Source organism: Lissotriton helveticus, chromosome 11 (genome assembly GCF_964261635.1).
Source record: "Lissotriton helveticus chromosome 11, aLisHel1.1, whole genome shotgun sequence".
Lineage (NCBI taxonomy): Eukaryota > Metazoa > Chordata > Amphibia > Caudata > Salamandridae > Lissotriton > Lissotriton helveticus.
The window spans coordinates 463,858,108-463,885,263 of record NC_136072.1 but is presented as its reverse complement, the minus strand read 5'-3'; the positions used below and the strand labels follow the sequence as shown (position 1 = coordinate 463,885,263).

General features: G+C 43.7%; 1 protein-coding gene across 2 annotated transcripts in view; it reads left to right on the top strand.

The window, feature by feature from the left end:
- Positions 1 to 27,156, top strand: part of NGEF (neuronal guanine nucleotide exchange factor) — a 973,961-nt gene that overhangs the window by 22,803 nt on the left and 924,002 nt on the right. Inside the window, exon 1 of one of the 2 annotated variants that reach the window (XM_078666019.1) lies at positions 24,778 to 24,804. The exons of the other annotated variant lie outside the window; for it this stretch is intronic. The gene's annotated coding sequence lies outside the window, so the exon portion shown is untranslated. Of the gene's footprint in view, positions 1 to 24,777; positions 24,805 to 27,156 lie in introns of those variants that run through there. 2 annotated transcript variants of the gene reach the window in all.

The following is a 27,156-nucleotide window of genomic DNA, read 5'->3' as shown; positions in this document are numbered from 1 at the left end:
AGTGGTGCCAGGGACAGTACCTACACAACTACTAACCATCACATTTCTGTAAGTGTGATATTTCAGACTGTTCGAAGACACCAAAGCTATAATGTTGGCTTGGGCGGCTGGTATTAGTTGTTTTTAATGTATATTGAATTAATAAACAACTGTTTTGCTCATTTTTTAATTGCACAAACAACGCCACAATGTGGTTGCAGTTGTAAGTGTCGGTGTTGACAATTAAGTGCCGGTGAGGAGGACTGGAAACTACTGGCTCAAATTAAGCACTGGTTTTCCATCTTTCTCTGTATTTCTGTTTTGTGTGTTTTCCCCTCTCTTCCTCTCGTATATGTCTGATGCAAAAAATAAGGGCTGGTCTCCAAAGATGTGTGCTGGTGGCTCCCTCCGGCTAAAATTCAGCACTGCATGGGGATGAGGGGGACCTGGCTCAGGAAGAGGACTTGCAAATACTTGTGAATCTAAGATGAGCACCATAAAAGATGCCGCTGAGAAGTAACAATTGGGTGGGAGGGGACATGTGTAGGTGTCTTTGATTGGCCAGGATGTTGCTGTTGGAATGGGACCATTTATTATTCTGCACAAGATTTACTCGAGCACAGTTCCTTCCTGGACATTGTGACCCTATATAGGCCACAGCGCATGACCCAGTTTTTTCACGAATACATCGTGTCACACCAAGAAGACAGATTCTCTCTATTCGAGAACATATTCATTGTTCACAAATATATGTATGATCGAAGGTGCATGACATCGTCCAGTCCACGGTTACTTAAACTCTGTTAGAGGATGCTCGTTTATTCAAAATGCAGGCACTTTGCACAAATCTGGCCATATGTTAGATATTTTCAGCTCCAACAGCCTTTAGGGCAGCTTTAACTACCATTGGCGGCTCCCCCGCTAAGGCAGAGAAGTGTCGCCCCACTGCTCCTTGAGCAGTGCAAAAGAAAAATAAAACAAGTTATAATTGTATTTTCCTTTCTGCCAGCCAGGTCGGGCGGGCCGGCCCGCCACAGAGGGGGCAGAAGTAGTTTGCACTCCTTCCTTACGTGCGCATGATGGCTTGACCGGCCTGCTAGTGCCCATAGCTGCCAAGGTTCCAGATGGGCATGTGTGACATTTTCATAATTTCAGTGTAATTATGAGTGACATTTCAACGACTATGAGTGGCACCTATTCACGAGCAAAATCAAGCATTGAAGAGATGGGAAACATCTCATATATACTATAGCAAATAAACAGGTAAGAGCAGTCTTCGGCCCCCGTAAAATATTGAACTCAGAAGGGGGGGGGGGGAATAGTGCAGCACACAGCAGCCCAGGCCTGTGCGAGCTAATGCAGGGAGCGCTGCTAGCATCACGGCCGGGTGCCATGAATATATCTAGAGCTCCGGCCGTGATTATTTGCAGCGCTCAGGCCACAGTTATTTGTGGTGCTCTGGCCACGGTATTATCCTGTGCTCAGTCCCTCCATCCATAATTATAGGCAGCCCTCCTCCGGTCATGATAAACTAGCGAGCCGCCTGCGCTCCAGTAGGAGGAAGCAACGTGACGTCCACCGCGATGACGTTCTGGTGACAGTGAGAGCGCGCCGCGGGATTGGAAGCATTATGATACACTGTACTTAGCTCAGCTGAGAAACTCAAGCCTGCTGGAGCAGGCGCCCCGAAGTCACGGGCAAGCCACAGATTCTCAGTTTTATTAAGTGCTTTTTGTGACAACCACCACACAGCATATGCGTGACAATGCATTTCAGTGCGGTAATGCGGAGTACCACACTGAAATGCGTTAGTGTCACGTCAGTTGCGTGATCCTTGGCAGGACTGAGTGCCAGCAAAACCGTCATGCACACTTGGCATGTTCTCCATTGAGCTGTGTTGATCAGCCCTGTGGAGAACATGCCCAGCCTCCCCAAGCATTGCCTGAACAGCCAACCGGGCCGCTCAGACTAATCACGGCGCTGCGGGGAAGGTACTTTTTTTTCACCCTCCACCCCCACCACCTTTGTTCAGAGGCAGCCGCCACTTGTAACTACATATGTGCAACTAGATTGACAACAGCAGGGACCACAGTTGCCATCATTGCAAAAGCTGCCAGTAAGGCAGGGCAAAAACTACCACAACAACAGAAGTGAAAATGCCTCTCAGCCTCATTTCAGTCCATCTTTATGTTTGAACATTTGCCATTAGAGAGGGGCAAACCCTATGGAAATCAGTGTTGTTCCTGCTCCTGTAGGAACAGTCCAGCATGAACTGCTAAACAGGTCACTAGTGGGCTAGAACGCTGGGCCTCACCATTGAGGTAAAGTCCGAGTTCTATGACTGAGCAAGCATGGTTTCCATGTCTTCCACCACGCTTGCAACCATTTAGGCAAACTCTCAGGAAAAAAAACAGGCACTGGCAAAGCCAGTAGTTCTGGCTTTTATATGCTAATACATGCCGAAAGAGTAAAGTATGCAGGCGGACAGACTATTTCTGTGCCCTGTTTTTATTCCCAAATCTTGCAATACCATGCATCAGGTTATACAGTGGAATATCGTGAATAATCTTTGTGCATTTGGGTATTAGTTCTGGCGTCGGCCAAGACCTTTGTATTTTATTAAAATTCTGGCAACAGTATACATATTTATAGGGGTTTTCAGCCAGCTCCCTTCATCCTTTGGTCTGTTGTTGTGTTAGTCAAAATTTTCTTCGCCCACTAGGGATACAACATGGGTCAGTGTGTCAGCTCGCTTTCGCCATCGGCTAACTTCACTGTGAGGAACAGTTTTCTTTCCTTCATAAGAAGCATATTCGCACAAAGTAGTTCCCTTTATGCCCGTCTGTGCTTTTTGAGACCCACCCAGCAAATTTTTTTCAAAAAATATTTCATCGTTTGTTACTTATTATTGAGAGCTCAGCAGCTTCCCCGACAGTTTTACAAATACTATGACAAAACAAATACAGCATTGACACAGCTAAACGGTGCCAGCTAACGCCAGACCTATTGGTCTTGCAAATGCATGTTATGTATTAAAGCTCAACTACAAAGTGTATGTGTGTAGTCAGTCCTTCTCGAAAGGACCAATGCAGTCCCTGCTCATATATGTGGCATGGCTATGGTATGGACCATTGCAGTCCCTGCTCATATGTGGCATGGCTATGGTATGGACCATTGCAGTCCCTGCTCATATGTGGCATGGCTATGGTATGGACCATTGCAGTCCCTGCTCATATGTGGCATGGCTATGGTATGGACCATTGCAGTCCCTGCTCATATGTGGCATGGCTATGGCATGGACCATTGCAGTCCCTGCTCATATGTGGCATGGCTATGGTATGGACCATTGCAGTCCCTGCTCATATGTGGCATGGCTATGGCATGGACCATTGCAGTCCCTGCTCATATGTGGCATGGCTAGGGTATGGACCAATGCAGTACCGCTCATATGTGGCATGGCTAGGGTATGGACCAATGCAGTACCGCTCATATGTGGCATGGCTAGGGTATGGACCAATGCAGTCCCTGCTCATATGTGGCATGGCTAGGGTATGGACCAATGCAGTACCGCTCATATGTGGCATGGCTATGGTATGGACCATTGCAGTCCCTGCTCATATGTGGCATGGCTAGGGTATGGACCAATGCAGTACCGCTCATATGTGGCATGGCTATGATATGGACCATTGCAGTCCCTGCTCATATGTGGCATGGCTAGGGTATGGACCAATGCAGTACCGCTCATATGTGGCATGGCTATGGTATGGACCATTGCAGTCCCTGCTCATATGTGGCATGGCTAGGGTATAATTTTAAGGTGAAAGAAGTCTACCTTCATTGCATGTGAAATCTGTTGATCAGAGCAAGCCCTGGTCAAGGCCTACGGCAAGCTTCTTGACTCTGAAATTAGGGTTAGGCAGTTTCCCAGTGCCGTGGACCAATTAAAGTTCAAGCATTAGAGGGAGTCATCTCCAACCACTGGCATTCCAGTGTCTGTCAGGTTCAGCTTGAACCAGTTTTGAGTGACGCGTGCACTTGCCATCTTCTTCAGGCATTGATTGAATCTGGAGGTGCGCTTGCCAGCTAAGATTTCAACCAGCAGTGTAATCTGATGATCACAGACCTAGTTGATAGTAAGAACCTATGGATCTGACAGTTAAGGCGAGGGCTCCTGGTAGGTCTTAAATGATATTGGTAATACTGCAGATTCCTATGTGATGCCACTCTGTATTTGATTTTATCTAGTACCTGAATTTTGGCATTGAGAGTTAAGGGTTATCTCTTATTTCCATAACATTCCTCTTTATTTTCAATTATTTTGACTGAATTATTGTAATGCAAGTACCTTATGTTCCTGCTGTGCAGGATTGGACTGTGACAGAAAATAGCCCCAGACACCTAATTAAAAGTGGCCCCTATTAGAATTCAGATAGCAAAAAAAGTGACCCACGTTTGCAAATTGGGGCAGTCTTAAACTAGTATAGACTAGTTGTATAGGTGTCTTGCAAGGTATGTAAGACTGCATGCATGTGTACAAACCGGCCCACCAGACCATAAAGCAGGCCCACAAACAACCAAAAAACAGTCAACATACTGATCTGACAGATCAGCCCTCCGGGTACTGCCACATTGCCCTATAGTCCAGTCTAACCTTGCTGCTGTGTGGAGTACGTACTATTCATCGCGGTTATAAATGCGGCATGCTTGTAGAGGGAGTGCTTGCCTGTTCTGTTCCTTTTGCAGCTTTTATTTTTTCCCTATTGTTTGTGAAGCCTACCACCATATTTCCGAAGTTTGCCATTAAAATTACCTGTGGTTGCTCCTTATATTTCATCCCTTGACTGTGGTTAAAAATAATGTCTTATGCACTCACTGCGGCCTCCCAGTGGTTAATTTGTAAAACAATAAGTGCCAGAGCCCTTGTAAGGAGGACACAGCAGCTTGCACTATCCGTTGCCCCTGACACTGCTGCCAATTAAAGGACCAACACAAACAGCAACTAACCCTCACACTCCTACAAGTGTGACAATTCATACTATTCAGGGACCCCAAAGCTATAAGAATGACTTGGGTGGCAGGTATTACTGGCTGTTAATGTATATTAAAATAATAAAATGCTGTTTCTGTGCTCATACCCAAATTTGGCAGGCAGCGCCACCATGTGGCAGACTTTCAAAAGCACTGGTGCTAAGAATTAAGTGCTTGTACCCCAGCGCTGCAAACCACCGGCTCAGATTAAGCACTGTGGCCTCCCATTATCTTTTTGGTTTGTTCATTTCCTTCTCTTTCTGTGGCACTCGGTCCTAATTGAGTCACGTGTATTATCGATTTTGGACCATTTTTTAGTTTGTACTGTATGTGTTCTCCTCCACCCCTGTTGCAAATGTTTTGTGTACCCTCTGAATACAGCAATAGCTTTGATGTCCTCTCACTGCACCTTTGCTTTAATCGTCAAGCATATTTTTAAGGGTTTATGACTTGATTAAATGTATTGTTATTCATAGGTTCCTGTCTAGGAAAGAGTCCTGGGAAAAACCAAAGGTGATGATGGACGGAGCGTTGACAATACAAACACTCACCCCCAGTCAACTGATCTGGGTTTAATCCATCACCGTTCTTTAGCTCACTCCGCCACCCCAGTTCAGACATGGCCATATGCAAATCAGTCTGATCCTGTGCCTCATGGGAACAGTCCAGCCCGAACTGTCAAGCCATGTCTTCCCTGGACCGGAATCAAGCTTCCCAGGACCGGTTTCTGGCATTGCAGCCGTCTTCAGCCGGGCTTGCTTAACTCCAGTGGCAAAGTGAGCAAGGGACTCACGTCTGAGCATACCCTGCCAACTTAGGGCGAACAAAGAAAAAACAAAGGTGATGATGGACGGAGCGTTGACAATACAAACACTCACCCCCAGTCAACTGATCTGGGTTTAATCCATCACCGTTCTTTAGCTCACTCCGCCACCCCAGTTCAGACATGGCCATATGCAAATCAGTCTGACCCTGTGCCTCATGGGAACAGTCCAGCCCGAACTGCCAAGCCATGTCTTCCCTGGACCGGAATCAAGCTTCCCAGGACCGGTTTCTGGCATTGCAGCCGTCTTCAGCCGGGCTTGCTTAACTCCAGTGGCAAAGTGAGCAAGGACTCACGTCTGAGCATACCCTGCCAACTTAGGGCGAACAAAGAAAAACCAAAGGTAATGATGGACGGAGCGTTGACAATACAAACACTCACCCCCAGTCAACTGATCTGGGTTTAATCCATCACCGTTCTTTAGCTCACTCCGCCACCCCAGTTCAGACATGGCCATATGCAAATCAGTCTGACCCTGTGCCTCATGGGAACAGTCTGGCCCGAACTGCCAAGCCATGTCTTCCCTGGACCGGAATCAAGCTTCCCAGGACTGGTTTCTGGCATTGCAGCCGTCTTCAGCCGGGCTTGCTTAACTCCAGTGGCAAAGTGAGCAAGGGACTCACGTCTGAGCATACCCTGCCAACTTAGGGCAAACAAAGAAAAACCAAAGGTGATGATGGACGGAGCGTTGACAATACAAACACTCACCCCCAGTCAACTGATCTGGGTTTAATCCATCACCGTTCTTTAGCTCACTCCGCCACCCCAGTTCAGACATGGCCATATGCAAATCAGTCTGACCCTGTGCCTCATGGGAACAGTCCAGCCCGAACTGCCAAGCCATGTCTTCCCTGGACCGGAATCAAGCTTCCCAGGACTCGTTTCTGGCATTGCAGCCGTCTTCAGCCGGGCTTGCTTAACTCCAGTGGCAAAGTGAGCAAGGGACTCACGTCTGAGCATACCCTGCCAACCTAGGGCGAACAAAGAAAAACCAAAGGTGATGATGGACGGAGCGTTGACAATACAAACACTCACCCCCAGTCAACTGATCTGGGTTTAATCCATCACCGTTTTTTAGCTCACTCCGCCACCCCAGTTCAGACATGGCCATATGCAAATCAGTCTGACCCTGTGCCTCATGGGAACAGTCCAGCCCGAACTGCCAAGCCATGTCTTCCCTGGACCGGAATCAAGCTTCCCAGGACCGGTTTCTGGCATTGCAGCCGTCTTCAGCCGGGCTTGCTTAACTCCAGTGGCAAAGTGAGCAAGGGACTCACGTCTGAGCATACCCTGCCAACTTAGGGCGAACAAAGAAAAACCAAAGGTGATGATGGACGGAGCGTTGACAATACAAACACTCACCCCCAGTCAACTGATCTGGGTTTAATCCATCACCGTTCTTTAGCTCACTCCGCCACCCCAGTTCAGACATGGCCATATGCAAATCAGTCTGACCCTGTGCCTCATGGGAACAGTCCAGCCCGAACTGCCAAGCCATGTCTTCCCTGGACCGGAATCAAGCTTCCCAGGACCGGTTTCTGGCATTGCAGCCGTCTTCAGCCGGGCTTGCTTAACTCCAGTGGCAAAGTGAGCAAGGGACTCACGTCTGAGCATACCCTGCCAACTTAGGGCGAACAAAGAAAAACCAAAGGTGATGATGGACGGAGCATTGACAATACAAACCCTCACCCCCAGTCAACTGATCTGGGTTTAATCCATCACCGTTCTTTAGCTCACTCCGCCACCCCAGTTCAGACATGGCCATATGCAAATCAGTCTGACCCTGTGCCTCATGGGAACAGTCCAGCCCGAACTGCCAAGCCATGTCTTCCCTGGACCGGAATCAAGCTTCCCAGGACCGGTTTCTGGCATTGCAGCCGTCTTCAGCCGGGCTTGCTTAACTCCAGTGGCAAAGTGAGCAAGGGACTCATGTCTGAGCATACCCTGCCAAAAAAAAGAAAGAGTCCTGCCATTACATCAGTTGTGGGTTGTAATTTTGGTATAGCTGCCTTCGATTATTGTTGCCCCATCTGTTCTGCTCATTTTTATGGTTCTTTCTGAAATCTTAGACATTAGTATCTGTGTGCTACAAAAGTGTTGAATAATGATACCTAAACACCAGTACTACAGATGCTTGCTATGATATTGATTATACTTCTAGTAGTAGTGCACTGCGCTACACTCTGCCGACTTATGTGTGCGTCCAGTAACTTTAATGGAATCTGGTAAAATGCCTCACGAGAGGTTGGGATATGGTATCTTCCACTGATCTAGTTGAGAAGTGGCAAGATGGCCCTTGGAAGGATACTAGCTATTTATTTTTAGGAATGTGTTTAGCTATGACCTTTTGATTTTACAAAAATGATATATGAATATAACATTTTAAATATATATCATTTAATTAAGATGGATAACAGTGAATGGCGGATATTTTTCGCTGAGGTGTTCTGAGTGACCTCCAATAGACAGCAAGAACAAAGTTCCAGTTGTTTATGCTGTCACCCAAAACCCGTAGGTGAAAAACATCCCCTTTATTCTCTGTCACCCATCTATAATTGTATGTTATACATGATCCACCTAAATCATCTGTTCCTGCTTTTAAGTACTATACAGTGTCAGAAGAGTAACGGAGGAGCCATACAGAAAATTACCCTCTCCTCCTTGTAGCAAAAATAAAAACTGGCCTCCTGCCACCCATTCCTACCATCTTGTGTGCCTTCCTTCACCATTCTTTCCACTCCCTCCTGATGTGTCCTTGTTCCATGAGTAGTGCAAGGACAGCAGGGGTGACTAGTACGGAACAAGGGGTAGCGGGTTGGATGAAAAAAAAAAGGAAAACTTCACTTACATCAAGCACGGCCGCCGTTTCTCCTCCGCCTCTCTTCCCGGAAGCTGTGCAAGTTCTCCATCCAGGCTATGCAATAAAGTCGGGTGGAGAACTTGATAAGTGCACATGGCTGTTTGGCCGGCCCAAGACTGTCGGCAAACTGTCATGCGCACTTAAGTGCACCGACCACTCCTCCCCCTGCTGGCTGTGATGACTGCCAAGCCCTGCCCCAAAACTGGCTGAAGCATGGAAAAATAAAATGTTCACATTGTGTTATTATTATTTTATTTTTCCTTTTTGGCACTGCTGAAAAACAGTAGAGCGACCCTTCTCTGCCTTAGCAATGGAGCCGCTGCTGATGGAAAGGCTCTTTGAGAACCATGCCAGAGCAGCCTAGAATTCCTTTATGAAATATCAACGGTTGGTAACCTCTTTTGCTACACATAGTAGGGAATTACCAGATTTAGAATGTGTTATTTATGTTAGCAGGGCTTGACGAGAATCATGCATAAAATATAGAATTATAGATGGATAGCCATCAATTACACGGATGGCTTTCACCAAGGGGTTCTGAGTGACATAGGCAATAACGATGCTTGAGTTGTCTATGTCGCTCAGAACCCCGAGGTGAAAAACATCCCATTAGTTGATGGCTACTCAGCTATAATTTTATGTTATATATATATACTTCTAATACCGTTTCACTATCAAGAACTGCTTTCAGTTTCTCCTTTGTTTTACAGCTGAAGGTATGTGCCCTTTCTTAAAAGAAGCAATACCTTTTTTTTATAGAACAATAATACATCTCAGTTTCTTCGGTGCCTTTTATTCTGGTATGTTCTTTATGGTAAACAACGTTTATGACGAAACTCTTTTCCCGCATGGAATCACAGCGCGGTTGTTACAACGACCGCGTTATGATTCCACAAACCATTACTCCGCATGTCGGAACAACGACTTGCGGAAGGGGGTGGGAGGTGTTGGATTTAATATCCAACACCTTCCCTAGTGTCCACACAGGCTGAATAGTAAATTATACTATTTCAACATCCAGCGCCCCCCTCCTGCAAGTTGTTGTTCTGACTTGCGGAGTAATGGTATGCGGAATCACAACGCTGTCGTTGTAACAACTGCGTTGTGATTCCATGCGGGAAAAAAGAATGCGGGAAAAGACCTATATTCGTTCTTTATATGTTGCATTTGTGTAAAGTACAAATTGGCACCCTTTTGATTTGTGCCTTTTCCAGCTAAAATGCACTTCGCTAATTAATGGATTTGTCCTAGTTTGCCCTCTTTCCAGAGAAGTGTGACCTATTTCCAAAGCCTTATGTGGTTGTTGTCTGAGGCAGACACTGTCACGATCTGCCATATCTTTCACAGTCTGTCTTTTAAATGCAGTTGTAGGAAGCAGTCAAGCTGGCAGTTTGTTTATTCCTTGGTGGCTTCCTTCTTTGACGTCAACAGTCCAGTGAGTGATGCAGTGGAACTGTAGTACCTCACAGCAGTTGTTTATGAGTTTTGTTAACCACTGTTGTGACGCGCCAGCAGAGAGATCTCTCTTTTAGAAGTATATATATCAATGTGCAAAGTTATAGGGGATTTCAACCTACCCGCATCATCCTTTGGCGATGTCATTCACTTTTTTCTTCTGCAGCATAGCGTATGGGGTGGTGGGTCAGCCCACTTCAGTCATTGGTTTACATCACTGTGAGTGACACATTCTACACTTTCACAAAAACGCATCCATACACAAAGTAGTTCCCTTTATTTCCGGGGTTACTATGGCAATGTGTGCTTTTAGCTATTGTTCTTTACATATTGGTGCGCACCTGGCAGCTTCCCAAACAAAGTTTACAAAAACCATGACAAAACAAAGTGGGCTTTGACAATGCCAAAAGGCTGTTAACCAGCGCCAGACCTATTGGCTATTTTTTTTATAGCTATTCATCAATTATATGTGGGATGTATGATATATTTGTAGACCATTGTAATGTACCTGTTAAAGGTGCTTGATAACACCAGAAGAATGCGCCTGCAGGGAGATTATTACATCTCTACTCACTTGTTAAAGTTTATTCAAAGGAAGCAGTGATATCACAATGTCTCTGTACTCAGGGTAACTGCCTTCCTGCAAATTGTGATAGAAGATGGTGCAGGGTTGGTCAAGCACATTTGTTGGGCATGGGAAGCAAGATAAACCTATTAACTCTTCACTGTCTTTGGATGGCTGAGGCCATCTGCTTCAGAAACTGTGAGAGAAGGCATGTGTCCTCTTTCTGTCATGGAGGAGACTCTTTCCCCTGCCATAGGATGGAAATCACACTGATCTGAGCTGCCCTTGAACGCAGAAAGCTATCATGTCAATCGGCACTAGCCTGCAATATGGAATAGAGGTAATTGATAAAGTAAACAAATCACAAAATAAAATGTTTTGCCTGTCTGCTCTTGGCAGTGGTAAAAGCCATCCCTACAAAAAAAGTATTCATTAGTGTTTAGGGGCTTAGCTGCAAAGGCAGTGCTTTAAATGATACTAATCACCAGGTAGGGAGGAGGAATATCTGTCCATTCTGTTTCCCCATGTAAACATTCAAAAATAAAAATGAGAATGGACACTTGTAACTGCGTTACCTAGGTTTCACTTTAAAAAAACCCTCATAAATGCAATGGTAAAGCCGTTGGCGGTATATCTTGGTTCTCCGCCTCACACATGCGTTATTGCATTATCATTGGGTTTATTAATTGTGCTGTATGCAAGCCTCAAGCCTGAGGCAACCTCTGGATAGCGCAGTAGTGTCCAGAGATAGGTAATCGCCTTCAAAAATGTTATAAAAAACAAGCCTACAGCCTGAAGTTACTTTTAATTAAGGTTGGATGAGGGTTGTTATTAAAAAATATACGTGGGTATACTGGTAGATCGTGTTACTGGATCCTATTATACTACTTAGAGACGGTCTACATGTTTCTGCCCCACCATGCCCAGCCGGGTCTATGGGGCATTCGTCAGGACTTAAACAATAATACTCACACGATTTGTGCAGTAATTTAAGTTTTTTTTGTGTGGCCACTATGTTTCTTGTTGAGGTAATGGTGCACCTGTAAATACAGAAACATAAACAAACAATGCGGGGTACACATATAACACAGCACACATTAATATGTAATTCTCTACTCAATTTGAGTTCAACTACAGTTGGCTTTTTATAGCCTAAATTCTTACTAGGGTAATACAGGTATAGAGACTGTCGTGGTTCAGCTATGTGTGGATGGTTTTTATTAGATTAATGTTCTGCTTCTATGATTAAAAGTGGTCCGTTATCTTTGCCAACTTTATCAAAATGGTCCGACATATAATTCAGTATATATTCACCATGTGAAGTTACGTGTAGCATTTCCTATATAAGTTCTCGAAGTTACCGCTTGATGTAGAAGTGATTAGTAACTTTTCACCCGTTAATAATTCTCCGTTTATTTTCCTGAGTGACTATTATTACCTCTGTGGTCTTTTATACGCGTTTCTTCAGGGGTTAAGGATACACTGATCCCAAGCTGTAAGTAAGACAACGGGGGCGTCATTTAATTAAAGTTTACTTACGCGCTGGAAATCTCTCTCGGGTGTTCATCTTACCCGCTTGCAGCGTTTCTGCGTCTAGTGCTGGCTCTGCCCCCGGACGTGGAATACACTTCCCGGGCGTCTTTTACTTTTACTACGAGTGGAAGTCGACATAAAAACAGGACTATGTGCAAATCGGAGTGTTAGTTGTCATATTCCACTTGTAGCATTTCTTTTAAACGTTTAATTTCATGTTGTCTATTTTCTGCAATTATTGGTTCACACACAGAAATAAGGGTGAAATTTTAATAATGATTCAAATACCTCTTTGTATACTTGCCGCTACCTTCTCTGCTGTATGGCAACTGATTTTGGATCTATTATATTACGCTAGTGTCATTTACGTGCTAATGAAGCACAATGCAATTGCTCTTTTCGTCGAGCAAGTGATAACAAACTACGAGAGCGGATAAATGTGGTTGTCTGGGCCTTACTGCCCGGTTCTTTCTAATTTTATGGGCATTACAATCGTTTCTGACCTCTATTGTAAACTCTGGTTAGTACTCGCATCTGTTTTTCTATTTTTGCGATACCCAGGTGTTGGAAAGTGGGTTATTGGTATGGGCAAATGTAGGTCTGCCACTGGCAATAAGGCCACTAACACATGATAGGACTCAGCATAGGTCTTAGAAAATTATTCCTTTGCTCAACCCTTGGTAACGTGGCTGCGCGCAAACAGGCTTAACTTCAAAGAGAGGTATGTAAAGCATTTAAAAACACCATTTCAGTAAATAATTAAGACACAACACAAAATAAAAATCCAACACCAATTTATAAAAATAGGTAATATTTTTATCTTTTAAATGACACCAAAACGAAAATAATCCACTGTAGGGAACCTGATATATGAATTTTTAAAGATTAGTCACTTTCTAGTGCTTAGAAACCAACAGCGCCCCTTTAAGTCTTTTTGTTTGCTCTGTCAGGGACACACCTTTATAAATTGTTCTGAAGAATTCTCACCACTGTAGTGGGCCGCCTTCTTCAGCAAGCGGGGTCCAGTTAGAACACCTTCCTGGCGTTCTGCTTGCAGGTCCCAAAGTATCCAACACACAATCCAAGGTTCTGGAATCTCCAAGAGGGTCCTTGAAAGTGTGAAACTTCAATTCCGCAATCCACTGGAACAAAACCCTTACAAATCCACTGTACTCCAGGCTTGGAATTCCTTGTGGGGCTGTCCAGGTGAGCTCTGTTAACCTGTAGCTTGCAGGGAGTTTCCACTCTTGAGTCTTTTGGCAGCAAGGTAATCCACAGGGGTGTAGTTTCAGAGGGTGCAATCTTCATAGGTCATGCCTTAGAGTTCCTTGCACACAGCAAAATCTTCAGCAGGGCACTTCTTGCTTCATTCAGTTTCAAGCAGCAGATCTGGAGGGCTCTGCCCCTCTCAGATACTTATTCAAAATTCTCTGGGTCAAGCACCAGGTCACTGCTGACCAATGAGAGCAGGGCAACTCCTCCTAGTTATGACCACATCCTGTGGAGTGTGTCATTAGTTTGTCCCAGAATGCATCATCCTTCCAAATCCATAATGGCTGATTTTCCAGCAAGGAGGTTAGAGCTGGCTAAACACACCCCCTGGGATATCTCATTTCCATGGACCATCCCAGTAACATCTGCAAATTCCTTTCTTAAGCCTAGTCCTGACTCTGGGTCACAACTGTCATTGTGGACTAAAACCCAGGCCTCCCCCCTTGCCTTTGAAGAGCGTAGTTTACGATGCCACCTCCTGGCCTGGAATTCCTATAGAACAGATCACTTCCCTCCCAGCAGCCTGGCTAATCCACTTAAATCTGACCAATCATGGCAGACCACTGAAAGGCTGAATTTGGACTTACAAACAAGAAAGTCTCATAACTTATTGTATGTACACTTTAGGAGAAAATCAACAATATAATATTGTTGGATTTACTACGACCATTCTGGGAAGTCTTTGAATGGTCCGGCTAGTCCTCTCCTATCAATATTTATTAATCAATCACTTCCTACCATGTTAACCTATGGGCCCTGTGGTTTGCAATGGGGAAAATGACTTGCGCCACTTTTGTAGCACCAGGGCTTATAAAACCATATTTTATAAGTATTTCCCAAATTTCTACCGGACCCCCACCCCCTGTGCAACTAGGGGAGACTTCAGGGGTTCTGAATCCGCAGAAATATTGCAGATCACCCTTACCCAATTCTTCCAGCATCAAAGTCGAATTTGAGCACCTCTTTAAGACAATGTGGGGAGTGAAATGTAAAATTTCACTTTACGCAGGCTTCTAAAAACTCATTTTATAAGGGCGCTCCTTATAGATAACTGACCCCCCACCCCTGGGATACCTAGGGGTGACCCTGGGGGTCCCTAATATGCAACAACATGGTAGGTTTTTAATTTTTAAGGGCCCCTACCCTCAAAGTCGAGTTTGGGCACAATTTAAGGTTTAAAAGCTGTCCTGGCCACCAGTGCAGCTTTTAAACTGACCTCAGGCTTCAGCACTGCACACATGCTGATGCAGAGAATCTGCTGGCCTCTAAACTGCCATGCCCCAGGATACTGGAGACTTCTAGGTAGTTTCAATCCCCTGCCCTATTACATACTAGGGGCTTAGGTGGTAGGTCATGCCACCTTCAGGGGTACCCCACCATACTATATTGTACCCTAGTGTATGTTGGGTGTCTTAACTGTGTTCTAATGTGTTCCTTTTAGCTTGGCACTGGCCCTGGGCCTGGTTAAACAGAGCCCAGGGTCAGTCAGAGTCAGTTACCACCAGTTCCAGTCATCAAAAAGTTGGGGGGTGCCCTGGGCACAGGATGACTTTGCAACACCAGGATATTCACGTCGAGTTAACACATCCTGGAGGCGTATATACATATCTCTTCTGATACAGGTTCCTTGAATATCAGGCATCAAGAATTGTGTATTGCTCTTATACAACCATTATCATTTCCTAGTTCAATTGGTGGTTGTGGGGGTTATCGTCATGGGGGCATCTAGTTGTGTTAAAGACTGACTTTCTTCATTTAGCAAATTGGTGCCAAGGCACATCATCATTCAGTCCTTCCATGTTCGTTTTTAGTCGGTCCACCCATCTCTGTTCCTTTTCTAACAGGATTCTTTCTGCATTATGGGTTTTATTTTGTAACATTTCTATTACAGTCCATCTGGGATCTTCAGCTTTATGTCCTTGTTCTACAAAGTGGGCACACCGTTTCGTTGTGTTCTTTTTCGTCTTGATATTACTTTTATGCTCTCCGATCCTTATCTTAATTTTCCTGCAGGTCATTCCGATGTATTTCTTTCCGCATGGGCATAAAATCATATAGATGACATGTGACTAATTACAATGTGTGTGTTGTCTTTGTGTCCAAAGTAATGATTCGGTAAGCTGTAGTGTCTTTGTGACTGTAGTTAGTTTGCACACCACGCAGGTTCCACATGGGTAATGACCTGTTATTGGGACCATACCCACATTCCTTGTCACTTCAATCTTTTGATGTTTCTGTGGTCGCGTGTGTACGAGTATGTCTTTTATATTCTGAGTTCTTTTATTCGCGAATCTGGGTTTAGGCACTGGCCTAAAAAATGAGGGCGACACCGACCTGAGAAGAAAATCCACGTTCAATCCCCCAAGCAGTATGGTTCCAATAGAAATCCAGACGTTTGAGCAAGCACTAATGAAAGGAGCAGACGAACTGAGGAATAACAACAAGAAACCCTATCAGAACATAACTAAGAAGGAGCGACAGGCTCTTGATACACTCCAGAGGAATGAGAATGTGATTATAAAGCCAGCCGACAAGGGGGTGGTATTGTGTTTTTAGAGAAAGAAGGGTACAACCAACAATGCCTCACCCTTCTTTCAGACACTAAATTCTATAGGAAAATTCTGATTGATCCAACTCCTAGACTGCAAAATACCATAAGTATAATGGTACATGAAGCAGAAACCAACACATGGATAACAAAAAACAAAGCCGAGTACCTGGTAGCACGAGAACCCAGGATACCGTTTTTCTATTCGCTCCCTAAAAAAACACAAGAATAGACTACCCCCACCCGGTCGCCCGATAGTCTCGGGTATAGGCTCAGTTCTTGAACCCCTGTCGAAATTTGCTGATCAGTTCCTCAAGCCACTAGTGCAACGAACACCAACATATTTAAAAGATACTCGAGACCTGCTGAATCAACTAACGGGAATGAGTTTCAATGAAGAGACAATGTTACTGGTAGGGCTAGACGTAGAGTCGCTATATACCAGCCTCCCTCAAAAGGAGACGTTACAAACCCTGGAAAATATCTTATTTATGGAAAAATTGAACCACCGAACTCCACGCCACTTTGTACTAGAGTGTTGTCGATTAGCCCTAACAGAGAACTACTTTGAATACAACTGAACTCTCTTTGTACAAAGCCATGGAACATCCATGGGAAGTGCGTTCGCTCCATCGGTAGCAGGACTGTATGTGAGTGAGTTTGAGTCCCGACACGTTCTCAACAATTCCAATCCATTCGTTACCAACATTTTGTTTTGGAAACGATATATTGATGATATAATAATGCTTTGGAAAAACGACAGAGATATAAACATATTAATTGAATGGCTCAATCAGAGGGATGTGTGTCTGAAATTCACCTTCACAGCAGACCACCATAGTCTAGCTTTCCAGGACATAACAATCTTTGTTGAGAATGGACAAATCGAAACAAAGACATTTTATAAACCTACAGCGAAAAACGGTCTTCTGTTATATAAGAGTTTCCATCCAAAGCCATTACGAGAAAATCTACCATACAGTCAATAATTCCTAAGACTAAAAAGGAACTGTAGCAAGGCAGGCGATTACAACAAACAAGCTAGAGAACTAAGCCAGAAACTAAGGAAAAGAGGTTATCCTCTAACAACAATAGCGAAATGCCAGAAAAGGGCAAAACATCAACCTAGAGAATGTCTACTTCAAACAACAGTGAAAGAACCAATTACTGACCTTATGACATGCGTGACAACATACAATCCAGCGTCATACGCAGTACAGAAAATTGTTAACAAGAATTGGTGAATCTTGACGTCAGGAAAATTAAACTGGCCTAAACCCAGATTCGCGAATAAAAGAACTCAGAATATAAAAGACATACTCGTACACACGCGACCACAGAAACATCAAAAGATTGAAGTGACAAGGAATGTGGGTATGGTCCCAATAACAGGTCATTACCCATGTGGAACCTGCGTGGTGTGCAAACTAACTACAGTCACAAAGACACTACAGCTTACCGAATCATTACTTTGGACACAAAGACAACACACAAATTGTAATTCGTCACATGTCATCTATATAATTTTATGCTCATGACGAAAGAAATACATCGGAATGACCTGCAGGAAAATTAAGCTATGGATCGGAGAGCATAAAAGTAATATCAAGACGAAAAAGAACACAACGAAACTGTGTGCCCACTTTGTAGAACAAGGACATAAAGCTGAAGATCTCAGATGGACTGTAATAGAAATGTTACAAAATAAAACCCATAATGCAGAAAGAATCCTGTTCGAAAAGGAACAGAGATGGGTGGACTGACTAAAAATGAACATGGAAGGACTGAATGATGATGTGCCTTGGCACCAATTTGCTAAATGAAGAAAGTCAGTCTTTAACACAACTGGATGCCCCCATGACGATAACCCCCACAACCACCAATTGAACTAGGAAATGATAAGGGTTGTATAAGAGCAATACACAATCCTTGATGCCTGATATTCAAGGAACCTGTATCAGAACAGATATGTATACACGCCTCCAGGATGTGTTAACTCGACATGAATATCCTGGGTATCGCAAAAATAGAAAAACAGATGAGAGTACTAACCAGAGTTTACAATAGAGGTCAGAAACGATTGTAATGCCCATAAAATTAGAAAGAACCGGGCAGTAAGGCCCAGACAACCACATTTGTCCGCTCTCATTGTTTATTATCACTTGCTAGACGAAAAGAGCAATTGCATTGTGCTTCATTAGCACGTAAATGACACTAGCGTAAAATAATAGATCCAAAATCAGTTGCCATACAGCAGAGAAGGTAGCGGCAAGTATACAAAGAGGTATTTGAATCATCATTAAAATGTCACCCTTATTTCTGTGTGTGAATCAATAATTGCAGAAAATAGACAACATGAAATTAAACGTTTAAAAGAAATACTACAAGTGGAATATGACAACTAACACTCCGATTTGCACATAGTCCTGTTTTTATGTCGACTTCCACTCGTAGTAAAAGTAAAGGACGCCCGGGAAGTGTATTCCACGTCCGGGGGCAGATCCAGCACTAGACGCAGAAACGCTGCAAGCGGGTAAGATGAACACCCAAGAGAGATTGCCAGCGCGTAAGTAAACTTTAATTAAATGACACTCCCGTTGTCTTACTTACAACCTGGGATCAGTGTATCCTTAACCCCTGAAGAAACGCGTATAAAAGACCACAGAGGTAATAATAGTCACTCTGGAAAATAAATTGAGAATTATTAACGGGTGATTAGTTACTAATCACTTCTACATCAAGCGGTAACTTCGTGGACTTATATAGGAAATGCTACACGTAACTTCACATGGTGAATATATTCTGAATTAAATGTCGGACCATTTTGATAAAGTTGGCAAAGATAACGGACCACTTTTAATCATAAAAGCAGAACATCAATCTAATAAAAACCATCCACACATAGCTGAACCACGACAGTCTCTATACCTGTATTACCCTAGTTAGAATTTAGGCTATAAAAAGCCAACTGTAGTTTAACTCAAATTGAGTAGAGAATTACATATTAATGTGTGCTGTGTTATAAGCGTACCCGCATTGTTTGTTTATGTTTCTGTATTTACAGGTGCACCATTACCTCGACAAGAAACATAGTGGCCACACAAAAACCACTTAAATTACTGCACAAATCATGTGAGTATTATTGTTTAAGTCCTGACGAATGCCCCATAGACCCGGCTGGGCATGGTGGGGCAGAAACATGTTGACCGTCTCTAAGTGGTATAATAGGATCCAGTAACACGATCTACCAGTATACCCACGTATATTTTTTAATAACAACCCTCATCCAACCTTAATTAAAAGTAACTTCAGGCTGTAGGCTTGTTTTTTATAACATTTTTGAGGGCGATTACCTATCTCTGGACACTACTGCGCTATCCAGAGGTTGCCTCAGGCTTGAGGCTTGCATACAGCACAATTAATAAACCCAATGATAATGCAATTACCCATGTGTGAGGCGGAGAACCAAGATATACCGCCAACGGCTTTACCATTGCGTTTATGAGGGTTTTTTAAAGTGAAACCTAGGTAACGCAGTTACAAGTGTCCATTCTCATTTTTATTTTTTATTTTTGAGTGCTTTAAAAGAGCCAGTATTCACAGGTACAGAGTACTGGTACTTATATTTATACCTCTGAGTGCCGGCACTTCTCCGCTGCCAAGGAGAATACGGGTACTTAAGAATGGTCGGCTAAATGCTAATAGTGTTACTGAGGACGAGTTAGGGCCAGCAATAGTCATGGGCAGTGTGGAAACCTGCCCAGGGCCCCGCTGCTCCTCACTACTAAGGGGCCCTGCACTGTTTTTTTTTTAAAAACATCAGTGTTACAAAGCCCAGGGAACAGCAGTGGTGCACAGCTGCATGGCCCAAGGCAGGGGCCTAGCAGCCATTGGCTGAAACGCCTTCAGAAATCTAATTGCTGCATCTGCAGAACAAAGATTAGATGGGTACTTAAAGTGCCATTAGATGTAAAGTGAGCCCTGCCCCTGGGTGAATGTCAAAAGAACAGATGATGGATGGAATGCTGAACAAATCAAACATTCACCCCCAGTCGCAGGTCTGGGTTAAATTAATCGATTTTTTTGCTCACTATGCCATTCCAGTTTAGAACTAGCCTAATGCAAATCAGTGTTCACCCTGCTCTCCATGAGAACAGTCCAGCCTGAACTGCCAGGCCAGGTCCTCCCTGGACCAGAAACAATCATCCTGGGACTGATTTCGGGGTATCATCCCTCATCAGCCAGGCTAGATTGAATCTGGTTTTGTAGTGAGTACGGGACACATGCCTGGGCATACGCTTCCCACTTACGGCAACAAATACAAAAAGAACAGGGTAGCTCGAAACTGGTGGCATAGTGAGCATGGGATGAATGTAAAGCAGGGTGTCCTGCGGGGCTCACAACAAAAGAAGAAATCCTGTCCCATCACCTACGATGGAAGAAAGGGAAACAAGCATCTTCAAAATTCAAAAAAGCACATTTCTTGAGCACATTGAAGCGTTTTACCTTAGGACATGGGATTAGATCACTGGATTTAGATGTATTTAGTAAAAGTGAGAGTTTTTAAACATTAACTGAGAAACAATGCTGTGGCTCCCCTCGTGATCATGGTATTAGTGAACTAAGCAGGGCCACTGGAATTTGGCAAGAAAGGACCAAATTAGGCGGCAGGGTTTACTAATTTATGCAGCAAAAAAAGGCAAATGATGTGGCATAATGCAGCACATTTCTTGAAGGTATTACCTCATCAATTTGTTATTCACCCAAATACAGAATAAGAAACAGAAAGATGACATGTTAACCTTTGTGAAGGGCTTTCCACTGTGCAGCAACAAACGTTACTGCGTTTTTGATCCGTTTGAGCTGGAAACAACTTTTTTGTTTTTGTTTAAATGTAGCAGATTATGCCGCAGATGGCTTATGCAGCATATCCATAATTATGTGGAAAACACAGAGACCGCAAAATCAAATTATTCCAGTTGCCCTGGCTGAGACATGTCGGGGTTCATATTTGGGCTTGTACAGCACACACCCTGACGGCACGTATTTGAATGTGCTCTGAGGTGTGATAATGAACAAAATGAAGGTTGGTGAAACAAAGCATTTTCATAGAATCACACAATTTGATCCTAGATTTTTTAGTTTCTCACTGTGCAATTTGGCCACTACATGGGTATCTAATTATGGCATTAAAGTGTAACACCTCATCTTTCATTCTTGGAAAGTACGGTCCACGTTGTATTTTTGGCAGTTTTACATAGCACGAACACTGGCCATGGACATAAAGTGCTTCACAACAGACACAGACTACAGTCATGTTTTCCAGCTTGGAGATTTCTCTGTATTCATTGGAAGCTGAGCCAAGACCTGGATTGAAGCCTGGCTTTCCTAGATGCATGATGGGCAGCGGTAGCCATTAGGCCATGTCGCCTCCTGTGAAAGCTCGGCTCATTTGAGCGTGAGGTCCCAAGTGGATCTTGAGCTAAGCAGAACCAGGGCCCTGGATCAGGTTTTTATTGGCTTGCCCACATATAATAGCATGCAAAAGAGACTAATGTTAGGAGGAGCAGAATCCATATTAAAAAAAAATCTTTCGGTGGGTGTGAGTCTGGAAGGGAAGAGATCGATGTAAAGGAAGAGAACAGTTGAAATAAAGTAAGAGGCTAAGGAGAAAAGCGAGGTAAAGAGCAGCATATGGAGAGAAGGTGTGGGTGTAAGAGGGGTAGAAGCAACAGAAGAGGGTAGGGAAAAGTGAGAGATTAATGTAGAAGGGTCAGAACCAGAAAAACATATTGAGACAAGAGAAGGTGAGAGGCTGTGTGGGATGACGAGAGAAGTAGAGCATTGAGAAGAAAGATGGATGTAAAAGTGGGAGAATCAAAGAGAGGAGGTAAGATGCTTGGGGATAGATAAGGTAAAAAAAGATAATGTAGGAGTAAAGTGGATATCAGAGGGAGTGAAGCAGCAAGAGTAGGCAATACGCTGGGCATGAGATGATGTGAAAAGTAGAGGGTGAGGTGGATGTAAGTGGGCAGAATCAGCAAAAAAAAAGTTAGAGGCTGGAGAAGAGATACAAATGATGTTGTACTAGTGCTTGCAGCTATATCCACTGAGCCTTCTGCCAACGTTTGCAATTCCCCATCTCTTTAGTTTCCTGTTAAAAATGTTTAAATATTGTGTTAGTTTGGAGATCAATGTGTCATCTTTTACAAAGGGTTGTGATCTTGAACCATGCTCTCTGTGTACTCAATTGCCTCTCTTGACCTTTCTAATAAATCTCACTCCCAGTGGAATGTATGACGTTACAACGCATACATTTACAAAGCATGCACTTACAACGCAGTTTTTATATCGCAACATCCACTTTAACGCATTCCATTATATCGCATGACACTACATCGCATTTGAAAAACTACCTTTAAAACGCATTCCATTACATCGCATACTACCTTTACAACGCATACCATTACAACGCATACCATTACATTGCAGTTAAGGTAAGTATTGGATAGTATAGGGGTAAAAATTACTATTCTAACTCCAGGGGGTGCAACAGTAGGGTAAGTGTTGGATAGTGTAGGGGGTAAAAAATGTCTAACTCCAGGGGGTGGAACAGTAGGGTAAATGTTGGATAGTGTAGGGGTTAAAAATTACTATTCTAACTCCAATGGTATGCATTGTAATGGTATGCGTTGTAATGCCTGCGTTGTAGTGACATGCGATGTAGTGTCATGCATTGTAATGGTATGCGTTGTAATGCCTGCGTTGTAGTGTCATGCGTTGTAAAGGATGTTGCAATGTAATGCCTGCGTTGTAAGTGTAGTGCGATGTAATGGTTGCATTGTAAAGGTTGTTTCCCCTCTCATGGGACCCTTTCCTGTCCATGTCCTGACCCGAGATCTAGAGATCATAGCTCCTGTCCTGAACTTCCTTTGCAATATCTAGCTTGCCTCCTCATACTTTCCTACCAAAGTAAAAAATAAACAGGCTGTGGTTCTTTCTCTGCTCACTTGGTGAGGTGATTTTGTTTATTACTGTGGATATATTGGGCTCCTTGCATGGGCTGGCTTGGCTGCTGGTGCACACTCTAACGGATGCTACAGCCTTAGGCCTTGGGGTTGGTGTGCACAGAGTAAATCTGACCATGCTCACATAGTCAGCCTGTTCATTGTCATATGCAGAATGACAATGGACCGGTCTGGGCAAGCACAGTATGGTCAGCAGCGGTTCCTTAATAGGAGCATCTGGGTTCCGCCCCCAACCTCTCCCCCTTCTTCCTGTCTCCTATTTTTTTTAAAGTGTTATTTTGGTAACTCTAAGCCTTGCTCAATGCAAGTGTCAGGTAGAGGAATGGTGCTTCTTTTAAGACACATGCACGAGTGCGCTTGTGCCCCCGACACAGCTTTTTCTGGGTGTGTGAAATGCCAGCCCATATCCTTTGCATCCTGCATTGCGTGGAGCTACACCAGTGGTTCCCAAACATTTTCGACCTGCGGCTCCCTTGACCCATTGGCCATTACACGTGGCTCACCATTGTTACTTTTTTGGAGGGTGGGGTGGATGTAAGCCCTGCCTCAGGAGTACTTTTTCTCCCTGCATTTTTCTCCCTGAAAACAATTGGGATGAAGCAGATGAAGGTATTATAATCATATACACAGGATGTTTTGTATTACTAAGGCGGCACCTCTAATAAAATATTCCTAGTTACACTTCTTTGCCCTTGGCTTTTTTAGAGTGTCCTCTCAAACTTTTTTATTCCTGTACAGTGCTAGATAGTAGCCCTATGCATGTAGGCGTCATCGCCAACGTGTTTCTGCGCTTGAAGAATATTTGCATGCTCTTCCATTTCTACTCATGTCATATCTTTCTCAGCAGGGTGACTCACGATTTTTTAAACCACATACAGCTTTATTTTTGCTGTCTTCTCCCTAAAATTGCCTCCAAATCAATACAAGTAAAATAAATTCCTATGATTTTTTTTTTTAATGCCCCACTTGCTTCCAAATGTTGGCATTGTGCTGTATATGGTGTTTTACTTCCCTGTGCTCAAGGGGAGAGCAGGCCTATTTGGAAATGTGTGTGTACTGAAAGAAATGTGTACTGAAAGTACCTATGATTCAAGTACAAATGTCAATACTTAATAATAATTAATAGACAGGACAACTGGACTTTTCAGATAACTTGCATTGGTGAAAAATGAACTTGGAAAAAAACAAAACGATTAACGAGTCTAACAAAATAAACCAGGCATCTTCTGCTTACTTTGGGTGTGTTGGAACTTGAGGATCCAGTGAAGAATGGAGGTCATCTCCCGCGACATGCCATCACTTAAGCACTACGCTTACAGCTTTAGGCATGTCACTAGAAATCATCGACATCATGCGTTTAAGTCTAATTAGTGTAACTGAGGCCAAAAGACCCTTCAACATTAAATACATTAAAGTGCTTGGTGGCCGCGCTCCCCAGGCTAGGTGTGATGGCTCCCCAGGGAGCCACAGCACACAGTTTGGGAACGACTGAGCTACACCCACTTGCTTCCCGAGGCTGTGTGTCAATCAGCGAGGGTGCACCTTTCCCAACTTGTCACTGGGTGGTGTAGTATCAGCAGCTGTCACTGAACACGCTTCACCCTGTGACATGCCAGGGAAGGGGTGTGGCCTTCACGGAGCCTGGGAGCACTTTGAGAACGTCTCAGTGCTGCTACTTCAGTTCCAACAGCAGCAGCAACTTCTCAGTGCCAGGTTAGTTCAGTTTTATTTGTACTCTGCAGGTTTGACTTATTTTATTTATAGTTCTTTGAAACTGTGTATTTTGTAAGCTGGCTCCCATGCTTCAGTCCATGATCTAATACGGGTCGTAAACAAATGGTGAAAGTGAAAATCTTGCCTTTCTGGAAGATCAACCCCCTGTCCGGTCTGTGTCTCTGATTTTCTGACCCACTGAAGGGATTTCTGGAATTGGTAGCAGTAGGTGATGAAATATTGCAGCAGTCTTGTAATCACAGAGCTCACATTCTCAGGCCTTTATCCCTTGCCAATGACCAGTGGTGCTAATTAGCTCAGCGGCTTCTGGTTAACCTTCAGTTAAGGGATGTATGTCATCATAATGCATGCTTTTACTCCGCATGCCATTACAACGCAGTTTTTACAACGCAAGTCGTTACAACGACTTGCATTTGGGGGCGCTGGGTAGTGGAATAGTCTAATTTTCTTTTCCAACTCCAGTCCCCGTGGATAGTAGGGAAGGTGTTGGATAGAAAATTAAACTATTTCCTATCCTACAGCGCCCTCCAGCGCAAGTCGTTGTAACGACTTGCGTTGTAATAGCTGCGTCGTAATGGTAGTGCGGAGTAAAAGTTGCGTTGTAAAGGATGTTTCCCCAGTTAAGTGCAGTTTAGTCCGGTCTTACTGTTTACAAAAATATATTTTAGCTGATGTTCAAACAGAAGGTAAACTAGGCTGTCAAGCTTCTGTGTGAACATTGGCTGGAATATTTTTTCTGTACAGAATGAAAGACAGTCTGCAGTCTGGGATACTTCCTACCCTCACAACATCACTAATGTTTAGAATGTGGGAAAGGGTGTGAAAAATTCATCATTTTACAACATTTCTTTTTTTAAATGCAAAGGTGGTGGACCCTCCGAACCCACCTTGAAAACGACATTCTCGATTTCCCCTCTTGAATATGTAGGTAAACTCATGGTTGCCCCTATGCCCCACAATGTTCAAAGTTCACTGGCCCCTCCTGAGTATGATATGTGGCTCTTCCCACAACAAATAATCCCAAACCACGGGGAGATACAGTGAGGCCTGGGAAAATGACTGGTTTTCAGGAGCACAGTTAGAATTGGTGTACTGTGGGAGATGAGGGGAAGAAGGTATTGTGCAGGAGATGGGGCTGTGGAGTAGAGTGCCGGTGAGAAGTGAGGGACATTCCATAGCGTAGATCAGTGCACAAGGAGTGATATGGCAAAAACACTGAGCACATGCGATTAGGTTGTCAGTAGGTTCATGGAGGCAGATCTTACATTGAAGGTTGGAAGACCAAAAGTGCTCGGTTAAGTAGCTGGCGAGTGACTTGTGGATGATGGAAATTGTCTTGCAAGGGCCTTGTACTCAATTTTCTCTTTACCCAAGATCCAATGGATTTACCTGGGGGCAGGTGCAATTTGGTAATTTCTTTTTAAGCTAGATTAGCTGAGGTGCATGGTTCTGGTCCCTCTGAAAGCTGGCAAGTGTCTTCTCAGGCATTAATGACATGTGACTTAACTTTTTAAAACTACAAATCTCTGGTATTACTTTAGCGATATTTTGCAAGTCAAGTACCACCTCCCCCAACCTGCCTATCCAGCGCTGCTACATTGCCTTTCCATATAGTTGTAAACTGCGCAGATCCTAATATAGTTGGAGGCCCTTTTTCTTTTGCTGCTTTAATGAATCTCATTAGTAACTGGCTCCCAGTATATCTTTGGCAGTCTTTTTTCACTGGCCACAAACAGTTTTCCTTTTTAGCAATCTTGCTTCGTTAGTTCAGCTTTTTTAATCTCTTAAGAAAGGAGTTTGAGGTGAATTGATATGTTTAGGCGCTCAGTGTGTAGGTGTGGGCCAGCCGTTAGGGCTTCTGCCTGCCAATATACTAGCCACCGCACCTGTTTGACATTTGTACTGTCTCCTCTTCTTAGTTTTTGGAACCTGTGCTTTCTGTTGTTTGATGCAGTTTATTTTATTTATTTTTATTTTATAAAGTTTTTTCTTCAAGGTCCCCCACACGATTTAGCATTTTTCTGTTATGTTGATTCCTTTTGCCTGCTGACAACCAAATGCCGGATCACTAACGTAAAGGGAGCGCTGGAGAGACACCTGAAGTCTCGCTGTGTAGTTCTGGGACAATCTGACCTGTAGTTTTAACCAAGACCTAATCTGGAAACAATTAGTGAACATTGTATTAATCATATCTGTTTTGGAGAGACCTAGGCTAGCTTTCTTGCCCAGTTTGATTAACGTAATGCATTGCCACGTAATACAGCTTTAAATATATATACTCCTTTTATTAGGATTAATATTTTTATTTATATCCATTTTAGTGATATCCAC